Source organism: Myxine glutinosa, chromosome 12, assembly GCF_964187855.1.
Source record: "Myxine glutinosa chromosome 12, kmMyxGlut1.1, whole genome shotgun sequence".
In the NCBI taxonomy this organism is placed as follows: Eukaryota; Metazoa; Chordata; class Myxini; order Myxiniformes; family Myxinidae; genus Myxine; species Myxine glutinosa.
This window is the reverse complement of record NC_136272.1, coordinates 88,192,071-88,200,059: the sequence shown is the minus strand read 5'-3', so window position 1 is coordinate 88,200,059 and position 7,989 is coordinate 88,192,071. Positions and strand designations below refer to the sequence as shown.

General features: G+C 41.6%; 1 long non-coding RNA gene across 1 annotated transcript; it reads left to right on the top strand.

Annotated features, from left to right (window-relative positions):
- The first annotated feature begins 528 nt into the window (after positions 1–528).
- On the top strand, positions 529–3,197 carry LOC144888367 (uncharacterized). Its single transcript, XR_013620962.1, has 3 exons — positions 529–597; positions 923–1,067; positions 2,136–3,197. It is a non-coding gene; the product is annotated as an uncharacterized LOC144888367 (long non-coding RNA).
- Positions 3,198–7,989: the final 4,792 nt, after the last annotated feature.

The window sequence follows — 7,989 nt, the reverse complement described above, 5'->3', positions numbered from 1 at the left end:
GCATTTATGTCTAGTTATATTTCTGATATTATTGGTGTCGTTTTCTTGTGTGATGTGGTGTATTAAGGGCATGTTTCTGGTGAATACTCTCGACTATCCACGTCTGGTTGACTGTGGTACTGGTTCCTTCAAATATGCATTTATTGTTTCAGACATTACCAGTTTGACTACAGTCCTTGTGTCGTCCTTGGAAGCCCTCTTGCTGTAACGTAGCAGTTCGTCTCGACTGCCGTGTGTCCTTGTCTGTCGTTCGTCGTCTTGACACTGACTTTTTAACACCCAGTGACATCTGTTGTGTCTGTCTTGGACTGCCTCCAGTCACCCTCAGTCCTTTCACAGTCGGATCACCGTACCCGTCCCGGCACCAATTCCAGTCAGTGAGGTACTTTATGATTGCAAGTTTACTGGTTATGTTTTATGTCACATAAGCTTGATTGTCACACAATCTTTTTTATCTCATTTGAAATTAAACTGAATACGGTTATAGACTGTCAATGTTTTTCAAGTGCTCCTTTTTATTATTTATAGTTGCCTTTCATCGCCTTTGGAAGGTACAGACTACTGCCTGGTGACTGGTGTCTACTCTTTGATTTTGCTGTGAGTAAACACATAAATTTGCTGCATCTGTCTGCAACTATGGTTTTGCAAAGTGTCAGCTGGTATCAAATTATCTTGCATGCTCGTTTTTTAAATATTTTAATAAATTTGTTAATTACAAAAGAAAAATAGTTCTTTTATTTAATTAATATTGTACAGTACTTGGGGGATTGGGGGGGGGGGAGGCCTCAAGGCTCTGGTGGATGCTCATGATCGGTTTGATTATCCATGTCTAGTTTTAACCTTATTTTGTGGTGGTATCCTACACAACCCTTTGTGCTATGGTTTGGCTTGCAATAACATTTACGTTTATTTGTCCTTTCAGTTGTCCACTGATCTTGTGGGGACCAAGTCACTGAGTTTCCTGTCACACCCAACTGGTCTGGTCTCCGGTCACAGCCCTCTGCTAAACCCAAGTCTCTGATTGCACTCGTCCCTGTACTGACTTGGGTGCTGTAAGGTTCTCACTGGTATGTTTTAAGGCTCACTGGTCATATAGCCGGCGGCGTTGCTGTTTTGATCAGGGTTTTGTTCATGGGGGTTGCAGTTTTGGTGGATATTCAGTCAGTGTCATCGAAATAATTCCATTTTTAATTTGTGTTTCAACCATTTTACGAGGAACATTGTGTGAGATAATGCAATTTGTCTTGATTAGAGTATGAGATGAGAAATCACTTGTGTCACCATCTCTGCCTCCCCTGAGACTCGGCCTTGCTTGTTAACACTCGTTATTGTAAATTTAGGGGAGGGTGGTCGCAGCTCTGGTGGATATTCATATTTGGCTCGACTATTCACATCTAGTTAAGGCATATCCATGTGATTATGGGTTTACCAGAATTTTTATTTGATTTTTTCTTTCGCTGCGTTGGTTTCCGGACAATATCTTAAGAATGCCTTTAGGTATCGACCTGAAACGTTACACGAGTGATTGGCATGATGTATCTTGACTTTGGAGCCGATCTGTTGATTAATGATCAATAGGTGATTGGTTGGAAATTTGTTTCCGGAAAATATCTTTAAAACGCATCGACATATTGTATGGACCTGAAACTGCCTCTCACATGGGTGAATGCTTGAGGCTTGATCTGGTGATTGATTATTGATCAATACGTGAATTGATTGTTCGTGCTCACCGTGTTGCCTCTCCATGCTTCCCTGTTTTTCTACGCTGCTGGACGATATCCGTGTTGTCTTGTAGTGTCGCCGACACAGTATTAGCTTGACAACTAGGGCCTCTTTTAAATTTGTATGGTTTTTACACACATGTAGAGGACCTAAGATGTTCACATGGGCCAATTGTTATGCCCCGGTAATAATTTAGCAGCTGGTGAATTTGATGTTTTATGAATTATTGGTTAAGTTTACTATTGATTGTGAAATTTGGTGGACAGGGCTCGCTGTTCTGGTGGACAGTTGGCCCAACTATTCATGTATAGTCTTCTCATTGTTAGTGCAATTTGACCTTGACTAAATATGTCTGGTTTACTATTTGTGTATTCTCATTAGGTGATCCTGTTTTGTTCTTATTATCATTGCAGAGCGAAGTGCCACGAGAGCCTGTGTGACCTGAGAAACCCAACAAAGAAATACTCTCGGGTTGCGGTTTCGTACCAAAACTCTACCCAAAGAAATACTCTCGGGTTGCGGTCTCGTACCAAAACTCTACCCAAAGAAATACTCTCGGGTTGCGGTCTCGTACCAAAACTCTACCCAAAGAAATACTCTCGGGTTGCGGTCTCGTACCAAAACTCTACCCAAAGAAATACTCTCGGGTTGCGGTCTCGTACCAAAACTCTACCCAAAGAAATACTATCGGGTTGCGGTCTCGTACCAAAACTCTACCCAAAGAAATACTCTCGGGTTGCGGTCTCGTACCAAAACTCTACCCAACGAAATACTTTCGGGTTGCGGTCTCGTACCAAAACTCTACCCAAAGAAATACTCTCGGGTTGCGGTCTCGTACCAAAACTCTACCCAAAGAAATACTCTCGGGTTGCGGTCTCGTACCAAAACTCTACCCAAAGAAATACTCTCGGGTTGCGGTCTCATACCAAAACTCTACCCAAAGAAATACTCTCGGGTTGCGGTCTCGTACCAAAACCCTACCCAAAGAAATACTCTCGGGTTGCGGTCTCGTACCAAAACTCTACCCAAAGAAATACTCTCGGGTTGCGGTCTCGTACCAAAACTCTACCCAAAGAAATACTATCGGGTTGCGGTCTCGTACCAAAACTCTACACAAAGAAATACTCTCGGGTTGCGGTCTCGTACCAAAACTCTACCCAAAGAAATAGGTCCAAAGATCATTTCCCAAGAAAATATTGAAAAAACTATTGAAGCACAAAAAATAGCTGTTCTTGACCATCATAATAGTACCAATTTTACATACCTGTTTTATCAAGCAATCGTATCATAACGTTCAAGATCTTATCATTTTGGTTCAATTTACCATTGCTACATCTTATAATAACGGCTCCTGTTTAAGCATAGGTATATTATAACGGCTGCTTTTTAACATTGCTACAAATTATCATATCCTGTTCAACATAGCCATTCGTGTATTGTTTGTGCTGTTGTTTAATTGTGAAATAAAAAATCTGAATAAAATTAGTGTTGATAGATCACTCCTAAGTATTTACATTCCCAAGTGTTGGGATCTTCGAATACGGACAAGATAACGGAGTTGATTACTTCCTTACTCCTCGCATATTGCGCACATCTGCAGGCGCCAGAATTGTGTCCTAACGATCCGTAGTTAAAACTAGACGTAACACCATTGACAAATCCTTTGCAAAATTAACTATTTGTCGGAATACGGTTTTGAATCGAAATTGTAAAACACGCAGTAATCTATTTTCATCAACAACAAAACTAGACCGCAATAATCGTTGACACAATCACATCATAACGTGCTTTTAGCTCGAGTAGGAAAATGCCTCGAATGAAGAAAAAGAGGAACATTTGTTCGAAGAAAGCTGACTCGACAGGCGAAGACGCGCAAAATGTGAAGATAGAAAGAAAAAGAAAACCTGACGAAAGTGTGGATACATTAAGAATGGAATCTGAGGATAGCTCAACTGGTCAGAACCAAACAAAGACACAAAAGCGAGTTGTAATCAAAGATCAAGCAATCATTGAAAAAGACCAAACAGCACCGGAAAGTATTGATAAGAAAGTACGACGGCGAGAACAAGTCAAGAAGGCCGTAACAAAATATTATCAAGTTGAGTCTCCTCAAAAAAAAGAAGAACGATTGAAAATGAAGCGACAGTCAATGACAGAAAATCGAAAACAAGAATCCTCCACTGAACAAGAGGAACGCTTGAAGAAAGTCTGTAATACGGTGAAAGGAAAGCGTGAACGGGAATCGGCCCAAGAAAAACGAGAACGACTCAAGAAAGTCTTAAAGGCTGTGACAGATCAAAATACAAGGGAATCGGCCCAAGAAAAACGAGAACGACTGAAGAAAGTCTGTAAGGCGGTGAAAGGAAAGCGTGAATGGGAATCGGCCCAAGAAAAACGAGAACGACTGAAGAAAGGCTGTAAGACGGTGAAAGGAAAGCGTGAACGGGAATCGGCCCAAGAAAAACGAGAACGACTGAAGAAAGTTCGTAATACAGTGAAAAATCAACGTGCGAAAGAAATACCTGTCAAAAAAGTGACCCGCTTAAATACAATGAAGCTTAAGATTAGAATGAAAAGAGAACAACGCAATTCGAGCCTACAAGAACAAATAATTCAGTCTTTCGAGAACAATGTCAAAGATGGGCCGGATTACATCTGCTCAACTTGTCATCGCATGATGTACAGGGCAACAGTTGTAGAGCTGCATGAAGATAAATACACCAAGGGCTCATCTAAGATGATCAAGGATGTTATCTCCTACCGACTGAAATCCAAAAATGATCGTGAATGGATTTGCCGCACTTGTCACCTTACCCTGAAACGAGGTAAAATGCCATCCCAAGCCAAGGCGAATAATTTGTATCTTGCTTCACAACCAAAGGAAATGAAAGATTTGAATGCACTCGAGTTACGACTGCTCTGTCAGAGAATTCCTTTCATGAAATTACTTGGGCTTCCAAGGGGAAAACAGCATGGAATTCACGGACCCGCTATTAATGTGCCCTCAAATGTTGACCAAGTGTGCTCTGTTTTGCCAAGACTCCCGAGCGAAAGTCAACTAATCCCACTGAAGTTCAAGAGAAAAATGGAATATAAAAAACACTACTACTACGACTTTGTCGATATCAACAAAGTAGTGAACGCTTTGCAGTACTTGAAGGCAAACAATCATTTGTACAGCAACATTAAAATGCTTGAGAATTGGTCAGATAAAGCCGCTTCGGATGATTCTGATTTGTGGAAAGCAATGACAGATCAAGACCTGGACATTCCAGTGCAAACTGACAAAGAGGACGCAACGAGACCTGGGACCAAAACAGGACCAGCCTGCGATAAAAGCCAAGCAACAAACACAACAATGAGGAAAAACAGAGAGGCAACCGTGTCAAAGGGTCGAACAAAAGCCAAAGTGACGAACAGTAGGAAAACGAGAGTCCGAAACGAATGTGAGTATGGACAGGAAGTTAGTGGGCAGAACACAAACATAACTTTCGAAATTATTCCAGCAGGTACTGGCTATTATGGTTCACTGGAAACAATTGCGAACAGACTGAACATGAAAATTGTTGACGTGGCAAACGATGGAAATTGCTTGTTCGCCTCAGTGTGTTATCAACTTGAAGGAATCACCAATTTACGAATGACAGCAACGGAGTTGAGAAGGAAATTAGGCATCTATATGGAACACTACCCAGAACACTACCGCGATTTCGTTTGTGCTCGAGTACAATCAGGTGATCGTACAAACGCAGACACCGAACAACCAGATGCAGGTGACCGTGCAATTGCTTTGATTGACGATGAAGCTACCAAGAGAGAAATTGAATGGGTCCGATACATTGAAGGTTTAGCAAATGGAACACAATGGGGCGAACACATTTCCCTGCAGGCAATGGCAGATATGTTGTCCTTAAGAATACAGATTCACGCGACCACAACAAATGTTGTTACTGAGGTTGTCAGCAGGCTGAACGTTTCCCACGAATTTCATCTTGGACTCATAGCTCAAGATCATTATGTCGCATTGACGGACACTGAAAATGACAGGGAACCTGGTGGATATGAAGTCACCAAAAGTGAACACGAAGGCATCAATGAAATTACCCATGAGCAAGTGCAGACAGATTCGTTCAATGTGGTGGGCACCAAATTAGCATCAGAAGCAAAACCACAATTAGCTATTCCAACGAGTAAAATAAAAACTGTTACACAAATGGCAGATGATCAGATTGAACGACAAGATCCAAAAGAAGTACAGGAAGAATTATCTGCTGAAAATTCCGATGACGAAGCTATGGCGGAAGACGCAACATATTCAGAGGAAATGGCTGGCATTCGTGGTTTACCTTTCGAAACTCTCATGATGAATGAAAATCCTGAACTGAGGGGTGTTTCTAAGGTATTTAGTGTTGCCCCTGCCGAAGGTGAGAAACCAATTGCAATGCTTTCTGAGAATTTTGAAGAACTGTCCAATCCAGACAAATATCCGGATGGAAAAAATGGATTAACTGCTGAAAGGCCACAAAAGATCACTCTGCGAAGGTACTTCAACCAGAGACTGTTGGATTGTGATGGGAGATTCGGCAAATCTATTGAATACTTGCTCAGCGCACAGTATGCTACGGAAAATGCCCAAGTACATGGTGACATAAACCATTTCGTGTACCGAAGAGCATCTAGCAAAGCCTTCCAAGGTCAAAACCTAACCGCAGGCCTTCTTAAGAATGTTGAAAACATGAACAATCTATTGAAAACTGACCAAGCATATAAAATCATGCAAAACATCAGAGGATCGCCAGCGTACTTCCAGAGACTCTCTTACGATGTGTTAGCCATGATAAGACAACTTGGTTTGCCCACATGGTTTTTGACTCTTTCCGCCGCTGATATGCAATGGCCCGATGTGATTAAAACAATCGCACGACAGTATGGTACAACTCTATCAGACGAAGATGTGAGGAACCTGTCCTTCGAAGAAAGATCAATGTGGTTGAGGTGCAACCCGGCTACTGCAGCAAGACAATTTGACTACAGACTTCAGCTGTTATTCAAAGACATATTAAAATCCAAAGCACAACCACTTGGAGAAATAGTTGATTATGTCATCAGAATCGAGTTTCAGGCAAGAGGCTCACCACATGCACACACTCTGCTATGGGTTAAGAATGCTCCCAAAGTTGGTGTACAAACAGACGATGAAATTTGCACATTTATCGACGAGCATATAACTTCAGCTACTCCAGAAGACTCTGAACTTAGGGAATTGACGAAGAAGGTCCAGACACACAAACACTCTTCGTATTGCAAAAAAAGAACAGGCTCTTGCAGATTTTCCTTTCCACGCGCTCCCTCTGAAAAAACTTTGATTGCAAAAGAACCGGAAGATCAGGAAACCAGACAAAACATAATTGAAAAAGCAAATCAGGTTCTTGGCTTGGTTCGCAAAGAATTGACAGACGAAGAAACTCCCAGTGATATCAATATACCCGAGCTCTGTACCCAAGCCGGAGTCACTCAAGAAGAGTATAATGCCGCACTCACAGTTTGCAACAAAGGATCCGAAATTGTTCTGCAACGACAGCCGTGTGACAAATCTTTGAACCAATACAATCCAATGATTCTGAAGGTCTGGAAAGCAAATATCGATGTTCAGTACATACTAGACGCGTACGCTTGTGTTATGTATGTCGCTGCGTACCTGACAAAAGACGAAAATGGCATGGGAGAGTTGTTAAAACAAACTTGCAAAGAGAACGAAGATCGAGACATTAAAAAAATGTTGAAGCGTGTTGGAACTGTGTTTCTGAATCACCGTGAACTCAGTGCACAAGAAGCTGCCTATCGCATTTTGTCCATACCAATGAAGAGGCTAAGCAGGAGTGTGGTATTCGTAAACACTGATCCACAAAGTGATCGAGTTGCTGTCTTGAAAACAAAGGAACAATTGCTTGGGAAGGACGATGATGATCCTGACATATTTCAGACAAACATGATCGATCGGTATGCAGCAAGGCCAAATTCGCTTGAAAATCTATGTTTGGCAGAGTTCGCAGCAAATTACAGAACAAACTACAAGGCTGATAGTTCTGGAGATGTATTGCCGAAAATCTTGGATGACCTTGATGACAACAATCAAAACCAAAACAGAGGTCGAGACAACTATCCAAAAACAATCAAACTTAGAGAAGAAACTGGCAGTATGAACAAACGGAGAAATGAAGCAGTGATCAGATTCAGGAAATACAGCGAAGAAAAAGAACCAGAGAA